This window comes from Heterodontus francisci, chromosome 1 (genome assembly GCF_036365525.1).
Source record: "Heterodontus francisci isolate sHetFra1 chromosome 1, sHetFra1.hap1, whole genome shotgun sequence".
Classification (NCBI taxonomy): Eukaryota; Metazoa; Chordata; class Chondrichthyes; order Heterodontiformes; family Heterodontidae; genus Heterodontus; species Heterodontus francisci.
The window spans coordinates 48,556,559-48,571,261 of NC_090371.1; the positions used below are offsets into that span (position 1 = coordinate 48,556,559).

General features: G+C 42.4%; 1 protein-coding gene across 1 annotated transcript in view; it reads left to right on the top strand.

Annotated features, from left to right (window-relative positions):
• Positions 1 to 14,703, top strand: part of ctif (CBP80/20-dependent translation initiation factor) — a 395,289-nt gene that overhangs the window by 338,894 nt on the left and 41,692 nt on the right. The window contains exon 13 of the transcript XR_010974913.1: positions 1,964 to 2,120. The gene's annotated coding sequence lies outside the window, so the exon portion shown is untranslated. The remainder of the gene's footprint in view (positions 1 to 1,963; positions 2,121 to 14,703) is intronic.

The following is a 14,703-nucleotide window of genomic DNA, read 5'->3' on the forward strand; positions in this document are numbered from 1 at the left end:
TAGAGGTGGTCTTTCTAAGCTAAGGGGACTATCTTGATGACCATTGCTGCTGTTATACTAACCCTCTTGTTAGGTTGGAACCTAGAAGACCCACAAGAAACTGGGTCTACAATTCTGCTGACAGGATGAAGGAGCCAGATTTAGAAATGTGAAAGCTGGGAACCAGCATACAAACATTGCTCTTCTAGAATTCAACCCAAAACGGTGCTAGTATAAAGGCAGCTTGAGTGGAATCTGGGGAAATGGGACTCACTGTGACATGTTGGTTATGTAACCAATTTAATAGCCTCAGTTTTCTGAGTGCTGCATGAGCATATATGAACATCTTTTAAAAGACATTGTCAAGTTTAAAACTGAGATTGATAAGACTTTTCTTGACAAAGTATTAAGGGCTACAGAACCAGGAAAGTAAACGGAGTTAAGATACAGATCAGCCATGATCTAATTGAATAGCGGAACAGGCTTGAGGGGCTGAAGGGCCGAGTCCAGTTTTTATGTTCCCTCCTACGTTGACAATGATGTAAAATTATTTCTTTTAGAATTGACTTGAAGCTCCTCAGGAGGCATATATGCACAGATAGTTTAAAGAGGAGCACATACTTGAAATTTGGCACAGTTTGGTTTCTGTTTCCTTCATGTGGAAATTAGGATTTGATGTTAAATTTCAGGATGAAGTTTTTTTCATGGCAGTATAGGAAAAAAAATTGAGTTGATCATATTTGGTTGCAGTCATGTCATCAGACTTTATGCCTAGTATTCTTGAAACAGGTAATGCTTATTTTGTCATGGTGTTTCTAATACTAATTAAGTTCTGGGTCGTCTTCCTGATTCCAGCCATTTGACAAATTGTGAAAATACTGCAGGTGTGCTCACTGTAGCAATCTTTCTCCATGGAGACTAGCTATGTGTGAAGGGAAATTATCTTACACCCCTGTTAAGCTTGTGTGCGTGACTTTTTTTTTGAACTATTGGTGATTGGATTCAGGAGAAGTCTTAGAGGCGGGCAATTAGATATCTCAGCTGACCTATTCGGTGGACCAATGTAAATCAGTAATGGTACCTTACCTACTGGAACAATAATGAGGAGTTGTGATGAAAGTAGGGTTGAGACTTGTCCTGGGTTTTGTTGGGTGGGTTGTCTAGAAAGTCTATAAATATAAACCAAGCATCAAATGTCCTTATTTTTCAATACTAGTTTCTTTTCACTTACTTGTATGTGGGGAGGCAATAGGTGTTAAGTTTTTAAATCTTTGATCAGCAACAGACTATCAAGCATCAGAATTCATGCCATGGTCCCACTTTCTGCTTTTTGGCTGTACACCTCCAGTCTGGGTTTTGAACTTGACAAAAGAGAGCGATCGTAGGCTAAGGATGTCTGGATTTTGAGAATATTGTGGTTATTTTACTCTGAATTATGATAGGTTTATATAAGAAGTAAAATAGGATGGCATTGCAAGTGGGCATGGAGACTGTCTTCGCGCATAAATAGTAAAATGAATCACCACTGCAAATTACAGCTGAATGGTTAAGGATCCTTCACTGCTGCTGAGCTTTCTGTGGTATGCAACAGTTTCACCCAATTCATTAGTTCTGGATCTTGCATGCAAATCTGCTACAATAGTATCTGCCAGCCTGAAATGTTCATGTTAATAGTATTGTGACCACTAATGTGTGGAAACAGATAAATTGATTGAAAAAATGTATTTTTTTTTTGGCTGTGTTCCCTTTTAAGCAGAGTAATTGTATCAATTTCCAGGTTTAATTTTGCTTTTCCAATGTTAAACAACATAACATGAATTAATACCTCAGTATACAAATATGTATTGTTTTGGTTTTTTAAAATTTGGGTTTTGCACTATTTTTAGTTTTGTTAATTTTTATTTTTAAATGTATGTTTTTTAATGTCCAAAAAAAATACATGTTCAAAATTACCATCCTGTCATTTATTTTTTTTAATTTAAAGGTTTGCTGAAAATACACACTAACAAAGCCATTGGTGCTAAAGTTACAATCATCAAAAACCTCACAGTACCATTTATATAATGGCTCGGATTTTGGTGTGGTAATGGGCAGCAAAGGCCCAGATATTCTTTGCTCCTGCTCTACATGGTCCCACTACTGTAAGTATTCAAACTTACCTTAAAGGATCACGTTGGCTTACTGACAGATTTATCCAATTGGGCAGCCATGGTGGACACCATGCTCAAATGCAGGTTGAAATGCCAGCGGGGTCCCATGTATGTGATGTACGGACCTATGTTTGTATTTATTAACGAGTATCCTGCTGGATTCTGGCAGGAGTCTCATCCACTGATGAAACCAGTGGTGTTAAAATGGAGAATTGGTAGGTACAAAGGGGAAATAGGAATCGAACCCTTGCTGTTTATCCATTAATCGGGGAGAGTTAATATTTACAATATACAAAGAACAGTACAGCACAGGAACAGGCCATTTGGCCCTCCAAGCCTGTCCCGATCTTGATGCCTGCCTAAGCTAAAACTTTCTGCACTTCCGGGGACCGTATCCCTCTATTCCCATCCTATTCATGTATTTGTCAAGATGCCTCTTAAACGTCATTATCGTACCTGCTTCCACCACCTCTGCCGGCAGCAGGTTCCAGGCACTGACCACCCTCTGTGTAAAGAACTTGCCTTGCACATCCCCTCTAAACTTTGCCCCTCTCACCTTAAACCTATGTCCTCTAGTAACTGACTCTTCCACCCTGGGAAAAAGCTTCTGACTATCCACTCTGTCCATGCCGCTCATAACTTTGTAAACCTCTATCATGTCACCCCTCCACCTCCATCGTTCCAGTGAAAACAATCCGAGTTTATCCAACCTCTCCTCATAGCTAATGCCCTCCAGACCAGGCAACATCCTGGTAAACCTCTTCTGTACCCTCGCCAAAGCCTCCACGTCCTTCTGGTAGTGTGGCGACCAGAATTGCACACACTATTCTAAGTGTGGCCTAACTAAAGTTCTGTACAGCTGCAGCATGACTTGCCAATTTTTATACTCTATGCCCCGACCGATGAAGGCAAGCATGCCGTATGCCTTCTTGATTACCTTATCCACCTGCGTTGCCACTTTCAGTGACCTGTGGACCTGTACGCCCAGATCTCTCTGCCTGTCAATACTCCTAAGGGTTCTGCCATTTACTGTATACTTCCCACCTGCATTAGATTTTCCAAAATGCATTACCTCACATTTATCCTGATTAAACTCCATCTGCCATTTCTCCGCCCAAGTCTCCAACCGATCTATATCCTGCTGTATCCTCTGACAATCCTCATCACTATCCGCAACTCCACCAACCTTTGTGTCGTCCACAAACTTACTAATCAGACCAGCTACATTTTATAGTCACAATAGACCAGGGATGTGCCATGTCACTGTTGACTTAGCCGATTGCAGCCAGCTGCTATAGTTGGCCTCAGTGTTCTGATGCTGATGACCATTAATGGGAAAAGGGGCAGAACTGCAGAATGCATTCCACAAAACATCAGTAAGAATTCCATGCAATAAAAATAGAACGTAATGTATTTGTTCACTAAATCTGTAGCTCTGCTTTTAACTTGGTTCTCTGGTGTAGCAATCATTCTTGTGGTTTTTCTCTGTACCATCTTCACCATTTGAATGTCTCCCTTTTGTCTCAGGACATAACATTCAAGCCAAAGCATTGTGGTTTTAGCATGATGTTCTCCAGTTTATACTCTACTATTCAGTTGTCTGTTGAGTTCTGCTGGAAAGTGACTGGACATGTCAAGCACCAAATCTACTAATACACCTAGATCTCTGAACTTTAACCTTAGCAGTTCATGGAGTACAAATAACATCTGTTTTTTTTCTTCCTTTTGAACAATACTTTATGCTTAAATCTGTCACTGGTCTACTTATTTGCATGTTTCATCTAACTTTTTTCATAAATTGTGGCGTGTCTCATTAGGTTCAGCAATTCTCCTTTCTTCCCCCAAAGAAATTGGCATCACCTGGGAATTTGACCAGTTTGCATTAAGCATATGAATGCAAGTCATTATTATAAATTAGGAACAGTAGGGGTGCCAATACTGACAATCTCAGAATTCCCTTCTTTCCTCCCCCACCCCCATTCGCAGCATCATTCCTACAACACCTAACTCACCTTCCTACCCTTTAGCCAATTTCTTAATCCATTTCCAGGTATTACCATGAATACCCATTGCATTCAGCTTAAAATGGCCTTTTATCTGCAATATCTGTCACAGGCTTTTTGATGTCTAGCTAGAGAATGTCGCAAAGTTTACCAAATTCTAGCCTCTGATCCAATCGCACAGCAGCAGCTTCACAGAATGGGGGTAGGAAGCCAGACGATTAACTATTATTACCCTTTATCAACTGCATTCTCAGTAGTGGCTGGTGACCTTTTTGACAGGTGAAACACAGCTATAAATGCTGAACCAAGCTGGTGTGTTACCATGGCAACGGGCCCTTCCTGTGGAATCCCACCACCAACCTTATAAAGCCGTATGAGGCATGGGGGTTGTCTGAAATACAGTGACCGATAAATCCATCCTGTGAACTTTCCCACGGGAAGTGTTCCCCTCCACACACATTGCATTTTAGTCAGGAAAAGAGAATCAGGCAGGTCAGCAAGGTTCAAAACAGGCAGCCGATCCAGCTATTAAAATTGAACCTAAGTTTTGAATTTAAATGGAGAGGCCTGGAACTTCTCCAACGCAACGGCCCGCCTCACAATAGGCCAGGCAAAGAAAACCAGGCAGCCAATAAATTTAAATATCTGTCACTTTCCAGTAGGATGTCTGTGCAAGGTTCCAGGTGACGCACCTGACAAGTCCCCTCTGTGTATAAAGTCCTGTCCTCAGGACAGAATCGTAGATCGTAAGTCTGCACGTGTGCTATTAGATTAATGGAGGTTATTTTCAGGAAAGTAAATGTGGGAAGCCACCTCCCCTCCTATTTCCGCTGCTACAGTAATTTGGTCTTTGTGTTATGCGGCAGATCCCAACAGAACCATCATTCAACTGCATAAAGTAATGGGGGAGAGTGATACATCAGCCCCAATATTAATCCTACCTGCCCATCAGGTTTAGGCAGGACACACTGGGCCCATGCAGACGAGGCCAGGTAGTTAAAATCTCCCAGCCTCGTGCTGTGTACAGAGGGCCGGATGGTTTCCTGTGCACTTTGACCCCACTCATGCAATGGCCACTGAGAGTGAAAATTACTGGTACCTTACTAAAGAAAACAGTAAAAATAAGCATTGTAAAAGCATCTTAATGTTTCCATATACTTCCTGAACATACGAGTGATGTGGAATTTTCTCTCAAAGTACATCATGTTAACAATATATAATGACACTGAGGCCATGGAGAGACTGTTTTCTTGCGGATTTTTCTCACTGAATAAACTGTAGTTACCCTTGCTTTATAATAAGATCATCTTATTGCCTACTGATAAACCGAGTGCCGTGCTGTTGTTCAAAGACCAGTAACCTTGATGGTGTGGTATTGTTTCCTGGGCAGTAGTTTTAGTGCAGCAAAAGCATTCATGGGACAGTTAAGGCATTGAGGCATAGTTCGTAGGGTCATAGGTTGTGCTCTGTGACGTCACTCTAGTACAATTCCATTAGTTGTAAGTATTAGATCCAGTAGGTTCCTGACATAACACTGTTGTGGAAAGATAAGCTTCAGTCATTCATTGAAATAATTTCACAATTGAAAAGTACCTATCGTTTATGATAGGATTCCCCAACTCTTTATCATGAAGACAGAGCCTATTTAGTATACAAAACAGTAAAAGAATGAAGCTAAAAATCTGAAATAAAACTTGCAAATTTTGTCAGACTTAGAAAAAATATAGATTGTAATTTGGGGAGATACTTAGACAGTTTTAATGAAGGGTCTGTACTAAAATCATTAAGCTGTCTTTTATGTTGATGAACATGTGTTTACAGCATTTTCAAAAAAATTATTCCATGTTGAAAGGTTGATGCCATGTTCACAAGGGCAAGAGGTTGGCATCCATCTTCCTCACAGCGATGTTTGCAAATGACGCAATAGCATTTCAGCGAAAGACAGATTACACCTGGCATTAGTTTGCATGTGTGTAAATGGGCCAGAAATATTTCTCCCAATATCTTCAAGAGTGACGAGGGGTGTTTTCCACTTAAACAAATGTTATTCACTAATGTTTCACCTAGAGCCACAATCTCATGTCATCCCTTGCACAGGCCCAGTCTCGGAAATGTTACAGCATTCTGCACTATAGCACGATGGGACATGAGTCTACAGCTGCTGCCCACACCTCACCACACCACACCCCACCTCTGCTCCCCAACACCAAAACCTTTTGATACCAATTGTGCTACCTTATTAGGCAATTCTCCAGAATATTAGAGAGAAATTCTGTCTGAGTACAAAGCAGGAAGAGTAGTAATACCTACCCTTTTGCTAAAATTATCAGTGGGGGAAATTTTACCTCCTGTCAGTCCTGTATGATTGGTCTGCCCTATCTCCTATTAGTATTACTTGTTATCATTTGTCAGAGATCAAGATAATGTCATGGGGAGGCAGGCTGAATGCAGAACGCTATTGCTTTAAATCTTCCCAAAATATATAAATAATATTGAAAATGCAGAGCAGAGCGATTGGAAAGTAAAGTTTGGAGTTAATCATTCATCGGAACAGCTCTGAATGCATCTTTCCCCTATTCTAATTGACCTGTTATATGTAACCAGCACTTTACCTTTTTAAACTTAGAATTCCAGTGTTCACAATATATTGATGTATATTTTGTTTTAAAGAACATGGAACGTGATTGAACTCCTAAAAAACTACAGAAAGTATTATTAATTGTTTTTTTAAATAAGCAGAAGAGAGCTGTCTTCTAACAGTATGAGCCTGGGGCAGACCACACTAGGTCCTTGGTCCTGAAGCTGCACAACTGCTGTTTCATTCGAAACAAAAGCAGTAATCCAATATTCTTTCAATGTTTTGTGAACCTTCAGTGCCTCCCTTACTGAAATATAGCTGAAAGTGTTTTTACATTAACAGCCAGATGGTCCATTATTTCTTCCGGCAGCTGAATGTCTGCTCCTCAGAGGCACTAAGCATTTCTGCTGCTCACTTACAAAAGCAGTTCAGCACTCTGTGACCTTTTCACCCTAGACTTGTCGACTTCTGGGTGCCAACTGTCCTTATCAGACAAGACCATGAAAAACCCAGAGACACTAGACAGCACAGTGGAGCCAGTGAGACTTTGAGAAACAGATGGCAATAGTTTGGCCAACTCCCTCCCCACTGCCCACATTCTCCTCTCCCTGAGACTGTGACCCATTTTTTAAAAACAAGTGTAATCGTCAAGAGTAACAAAATAATTATTTTTCAAACTGAGCAACTAAGAATGTATCTACAAAAAAATGCATGCAGTAACTAATGCTAAGTGGCATCGAAGGTCAAGATATCTGGCTGCAGTTGATCAACGGTGAATTAAATTAAGCTGCAGAGAAGTTCAGAATTTTGGCATTGAGCTGAATGTGTAGAACGGGGTTGTCCAACATATGGTCCATGGGCCAAAATCTGGGTCACCAAAGGTTTCCATCACAGCCCACGGATGTAAACTGTACCCTGCAACCCTGCCTCACCTACCTGTGTTCTGGGGTTCCAGCACTGGGCCTGGGTCCGAGACCTCAGCAGTACCAGCAGTGGCCACCACTCCTGGTGGCACGGCTGAGCTACCGGCCCTCTGATTGGATGGCAGCTCTTGGAGGTGGACATCTAGAGACGGAATACTCCGCATCGCTACATCAAGTGTACAGGCAGACATTGACTACTTGTGCAAGCAAAAACAATGCCAGGTATCTCATTAAATCAGTGTTCAACGTAGTGACAAAAAAAAACGTTAATAAATTAGTGTTCTCATTTAAAGCTTGTTCACAAAAATGCCCATTTTTTGTTTTGATTAATAGTAAAAATAAATTTCTAATGCCTTTATCCTTCCGAAATTTGCTCACTATGGTAGCAAATTTGTAATGTGGCCCCTCACACGTAAAGGTTGGATACCCCTGCTGTAGGAGACAGTGGGTGACTTACTCAGGGAAATCTAGATGGACTGTTTGCCTCTGTGTACTGCCTCCTGTGGCCTGCACTGAATTAGCTAATCTCAGCTCAAGCATTGGTAGAATCAAACACCTCAGAAGGAAGCCATTCAGCCCATCATAGATGTGCCAGTTCTTTGAAAGAGCTATTAGTCCCACGTTTCTGCACTATCTCTATCGACCAGCAAATTTTTGCCTTTTCAAATAGTTATCCAATTACTATCAAATCTGCTTCCTCTGAGTGTTTTTTGAAGTAGTTCTTCTTAACTTCATTTAATCTTTTGTCACCGTATCCCTTCAGCCGAGGCATTGTCCAACAGTCACAGACTTCTGAACAGTTTGTTTTTATATAGCACCTTTAACATTGGGCAGCACAGTGGCGCAGTGGTTAGCACCGCAGCCTCACAGCTCCAGCGACCTGGGTTCAATTCTGGGTACTGTCAGTGCGGAGTTTGCAAGTTCTCTCTGTGACCACGTGGGTTTTCGTCGGGTGCTCCGGTTTCCTCCCACCGCCAAAGACTTGCAGGTGATAGGTAAGTTGGCCATTGTAAATTGCCCCTAGTGTAGGTAGGTGGTAGGGAATGTGGGATTACTGTAGGGTTAGTATAAATGGGTGGTTCTTGGTTGGCACAGACTCGGTGGGCCGAAGGGCCTGTTCCAGTGCTGTATCCCTAAATAAAAAATTTTTAAAAATAACTAATTACTGTGTAAAGTAAAATGTCTCCTCATCTCCCTTCTGGTTCTTTTACTAAGTACCTTAAATTTGTGTCCTCTGATTACTGACCCACCTTCCACTACAAACAGTTTCTCCCTATTTATTAAAACCCTTCATAATTTTGAAGACTTTTATTAAATCTCTCCTTTACCTTTTCTGCTGTAAGCAGAACAACTCCACCTCCTCTAGACAGTAATGATGGTGAAGGAGAGAGATGGGGGGCTTACCGTTGGTCTCCGTTGTCCTGGTTCTCCTTTCCCAATGCTTCTGGGATAAGATAATATCCAACCTCATCTAAGTAGCATTGTGGGTATTTTTTCATCTCATTGCCTCATTTTGCTGGTCACTAGGTAGCAGTGACGTTAAAATGTAGAGAATAAGCCAGAGATTTTACCAACATTACATAGTTTTCTCAACCTCTTCTGATCACGATTTAGTGTACCAGCTGGGAAGTGTCCATTTGAGAATGTTGATTGAGGACAAGATTGAGATCAAATGTGATAATTGACTATCCCTTCCCCCAACCTCCTCCATCAGTGGGCAGCTAATGGGGGAGGGATTTCAGGCCCATAAAAATGAGAAATATCAGTGCTTGGAAAAGGAACATTTTCCACCATTCGTAAGCAAAGTCAGCATTAGAAACATAAGAAGTAAAGGGTAGGAATGGACTGCACTTCATTTGGACAGTCCCAAAAAGCAATTCAATCACTGGTCCCTTTAAATATCTATCCAATTCTTCCTTAAATTTTTCCACACTATCAACTTCCACTGGTTCTTAGGCAGTCCATTCCACATGTTAAGCTATATGTTCATCACTAACTAGCTAATAAAATAGCTGTCTGTACACTTTCTAATCTTGAACCCATGCCCCCTTATTCCAAAGTTAGTGGCAATTTTGAACATATTATTGGGTTCAATATTTCTATTTCTTTAAGAATATCTCCCCTTAACCTGTTCTCCTCCAGGGTAAGTTACCCCAGGCTCCAACCGCTTCTTACAGGCCATGTCTAAAGCTAGGTTTTTGATGAAAGGTCACAAACCTGAAATGTTAACTCTGCTTCTCTCTCCACAGATGCTGCCTGACCTGCTGAGTATTTCCAGCACTTTCTGTTTTATTTCAGATTTCTAGCATCTGCAGTATTTTGCTTTTGTTTAAGCCAGTTATTAGTTTGGTAGTCCTATCCTGCACTGCCTCTGTTGCTTGGTTATCAGTACTGTAGCACCATGATCAGAACTGTGCACAGTACAAAAGGTATGACTGTACCAGCGTCTTAAAGGCCTGCTACCCCACCCAAACTCGACGGTACCCGACGGCATTTGTCAGGTTCGGGTCGGGTCGCTCTTCTGGGTCCGGCTTTCGGGCTCAGGTTGGGTCAGGCCGGGTCGGGGTTGGGCCGGGGCTGGGTCAGATACAGACAGCATTAATTAGACTTGAAAGGTTGTTTAAAAAGAAACGGATTTGGAATCGGAAGGTAGGTAAAGTGAACATTACGGTGGTGGGGTCGGGCTTGGGTTGGGCCAGGCGCAGGAAAAAAATGGAGGGACTCAGGCCAGGTCGGGCTCGGGTCCGATGTGGTTCGGGTCGGGTTTTTTTTTCCTGACCTGAGCAGGCCTTTACAGTGTCGTATATAGACTCATTGGCCCCGATATTTACGAGGTGATGGGGAGGCCGAAGAACCCAGCCAGGCCAATGATGTGGAGGTCCTACTGAATTTAATGGCAGGACCTCTATCCAATTTCTTGTTCCGCTTCCTACCCAGCTGTGGGCAAATTGACAGCCTGGCCGATGTCCGGGAGGGGAAAACAGCAGCAGGAGCTCACAAACGGGGACCTTTGGGGACGGTCCCCGGCAGTCGAGGGGGGAGAGCTCAGTGATCACTGCTGGGACGAAGGGAAGCCATGGGTACTGGAAGGTTTGGGGGAGAGGTCACTATCAGGGCTTGGTGGGGGGAGCGATGCAGTAAACATGGCAGAGGGAAGAGAGAAGCCGCGCTCAGCGGTGGGGTGGCGGAAGGCTTGCTTGAGGGGCCTGGGGGAAGTGCCCCTGCACCTTCTGGCCCACAAGGAGTGGTGAAAAAGGCACTTAACCTTGTGCAGCCAGCAACTCCTGCCTCCCTTTCACTGCCAGGTTTCCTGATTTCTGGGAAACTCATGTAGTAGTGGGAACCCAATTTAAATATGTTAATAAAGTGTGCTGTCTCTCCATGGCAGGATACTTGGAAACCTCAGTATCCACCACTGTACAAAAGGTAATGGCTGTGTGTGTGATGTGCTCAGGGCCAAGTTCCCCATATTCAGTCTTTAACACCATCCCCCCGCAATTACTGTCATACAAGGGCTGATATCAGGCCATCTCTTTCTGGGACCAATGCACTGCCCCTCATATCTCACAATCCCTCCCCCAGCCCTGGGCATTTATGTCAGACATTTTGTCACCTTTAGCAGAGGGCATGGCCATGTAATTCACTGGACCTCCCCTGACTCTGAAAATTTTTGACAACGTCAGAAGCAGAAGTAGGAGGCAGATACATCCCAGCACTTCGAACATAGCAAACCATTCACTGTTCCCTTCCTTATTCTGATTGTTTTGCATTTGTCCATATTAAATTACATTTGTCATTCATCAACCAACCTTTCCACCTTGGTTAGTCTCTCTTCCCTATTCCCTACACTCTTTCCCTCTGCCGGCAAATTTGACATCATCTGCAAACTTAGAGAGCTTTGTTTCTACTCTACTTTCCAGTCCTTGGGCTCGACTTTCATTTTTGATGATTTCCACATTACCTTCATGTTGCCCTTCATTACTTTCCCCTGTGCCTCCCTCCTTGTCCTCATGCTAGGTGTCAGTGATTTTTTTTATTATTCTTTCATGCGATATGTGTCACTGGCAAGGCCAACATTTATTGCCCATCCCTAATTTCCTTTGACAATTGAGTGGCTTGCCTCGGCCATTTCGGGGAGGCAGTTAAGAGTCAACCACATTGCTGTGGGTCTAGAGTCACATGTAGGCCAGACCAGGTAAGGATGGTCGATTTCCTTCCCTAAAGGACATTTGTGAACCAATTTGGTTTTTACAAGAATCGGCACCATTTCTGAGACTAGTTTCCAATTCCAGATTTTCCTTAACTAAATGAATCTAAATTCCACCAGCTGCTATGGTGGGATTTGAACCCATGTCCTCAGGGTATTATCCTGGGGCTCTGGATTACTAGTCCAGTCACATTACCACCATCTTCCCCCTTTCCACCCACTCCCATTCCATTCCCTGCAGTGAGTTGTAAGCAAAGGACACATGAGTAGGAGAAAAGGCCACAATACTGCAGCCCATTATGATTCATTGTGTCTCCAGAATTTCTTGAAATTGTGCGATAAGGCACACAACCCATTAAAAAGAGTACAGACAGTGCTGTTTTCCTGTGTGTGGTCACTTCACTCTCCAAGCTTCTGTCCAATGTGGTGAATTTCTGTTTCAGATAGTTTTCAAATGAATTAAGGATGCTGTAAAATCATAGCTTCATAACGACACAGAAGGAGGCCATTTGTCTCATCGGGTAATTGCTGTCTCTCTGTACAACAGTCCAGTCCATCCCATTCCCCTGCTCTATCCCCATAGCCCTGCAAGTTGATTTTCCTCAAGTGTCCATCCAATTTTTTTTTTATATCATTCATCATCTCTGCTTCCACCATCCTCGTAGGCAGAGTTCCAGGTCATTAGCACTCTCCGTGTAAAAAAGTTCTTCCTCACATCCCCCCTGTATCTCTTGCCAAAACCTTAAATCTGTGTCCCCTAGTCCTTGTACCATCGGCTAATGGGAACAGCTTTTCTTTGTCTACCTTATCAAAACCTGTCATAATCTTGTACACCTCTATCAAATCTCCCCTCAATCTTCTTTGCTCCAAGGAAACAATCCCAGCTTCTCCAACCCAACCTTGTAGTTAAAATCCCTCATCTCTGGAACCATTCTGGTAAACCTCCTCTGCACCCTCTCAAGGGCCTTTACATCTTTCCTAAAGTGACCAGAAATAGACGTAGTACTCTACTTGTGGCCTAACCCGAGCTTTATACTGGTCACCATAACTTCCATGCTGTTGTACTCAATACCTCTATTTATGAAGTCTAAGATCCCATATGCTTTGTTAATTACTCTCTCAATATGTTCTGCCACCTTCAAAGATCTATGTGCATGAACCCCAGGTCCCTCTGTCCCTGTGCTCTTTCTAACTGTGCCATTTAGTATATATTGCCTCCCCTATCCTTTCTGCTAAAATGCATCACTTCACACCTCTCTGTATGAATTCCATCTGCCACTTTCTGCCCATTCTGCTAGCCTATCTATGTCTTGTTGCACTCGATTCGTATCATCCTCACTGTCTGCCACACCTCCAAGTTTAGTATCTTCGACAAATTTTCAAATTTTACTCTGCATTCCAATATCCAAGTAATTTATATATATCAAAAAAGCGGTGGTCCAAGAACTGATCCTTGGGGAACACCACTGTCTACCATCCTCCAGTCTGAACAATAACAATTTACCATGACCAGCTGTTTTCTGTCCTTGAGCCAATTTTGTTTTATCCAAGCTGACACTGACCCTGCTATTCCATGAGCTTCAATTTGTTAACCAGCTTTTTATGTGATACTATGCCAAACACATTCTTAATATCCATATAGACAACATCCACCACATCCCTTTATCAACATTCTTTGTTACTTCATCAGAAAATTCAGTTAGATTAGTCAAGCATGATCTGCTTTTTACGAGTCCATGCTAGCTATCCTTAATTAACTCAAGCCTCTCCAAGTACCTGTTGATTTTTTTTTCCCTAATTACAGTTTCTAAAACCTTACCCACCACCACTGATGTTAAACTAACTGGCCTGTAGTTATGAGGAATGTCCTTACACCCTTTCTTGAATAATGGTGTCAGATTTGCCACGCTCCAATCCTCTGGCACCTCTCCTCTCCTGTATCTAGGGAAGTTTGGAAGATTATGGCAAGCCCTTCCATTATCTACACTCCTACTTCCTTTAGCAAACTGGAATGTAAGCCACTCTACGCATAGCCAGCCTTTCAGTACATCCTTCCTATCAATTTTCACCCCATCCATATGTCAGCATCATCTTCCTTAGTAAACATCACCCTCTTTGTCCCTAATAGGCCCCATCCGCCCCTTACTATCACTTACTTTTTACATGTTGGTAGAAGATTTTTGAGCTCACTTTCATGTTAACTGCCATTTTATTCGCATATTCTGTCTTTGCCAGTCATATTTTTCACTTCACTTCCCCTCTCAACTTATTGTATTTGGCTTGGTTCTCACTTAAAGAATTCACCTGACATACATCATGTGTCCTCTTTTGTTTTTGTTTCATCATATTCTTCATTTCCTTCATCATCCAAGGAGTCTTGGCTTTAGTTCCCTTATCTTTCTCCCTTGTAGCCTGTACCTGAAACATCTCCTCCTTAAAGATCACCTATTGGTCCATTACAGTTTTTCCTGTCCATCTTTGATTCCATTTTACCCTGGCTAGATCCCCTCTCATCCCATTGAAGTTAGCCCTCTTCCAATTTCGAAGTTCTACTTTGGATTATTCCTTGCTTTTCTCCATTGCTAATCTAAACCTGATGACACAATGATCACTCTTAACCAAGTGTTCCCGCACAGATACTCGGCCCACTTGGCAACCACATTCCAGACATTCCACTTGGCATACCAGATCCAGCAATGCCTCCTTCCTAGTTGGAATGAGAGTATACTGGTCAAGAAAGTCCTCCTGAACGCATTTCAGAAATTCCTTCTCCTCCTTACCCTTTACTCTAACATTATCCTAATCAATATTTGGGTAATTAAAGTCCCCCAATATCACCATTCTATAGTTCTTGCATGTCTCC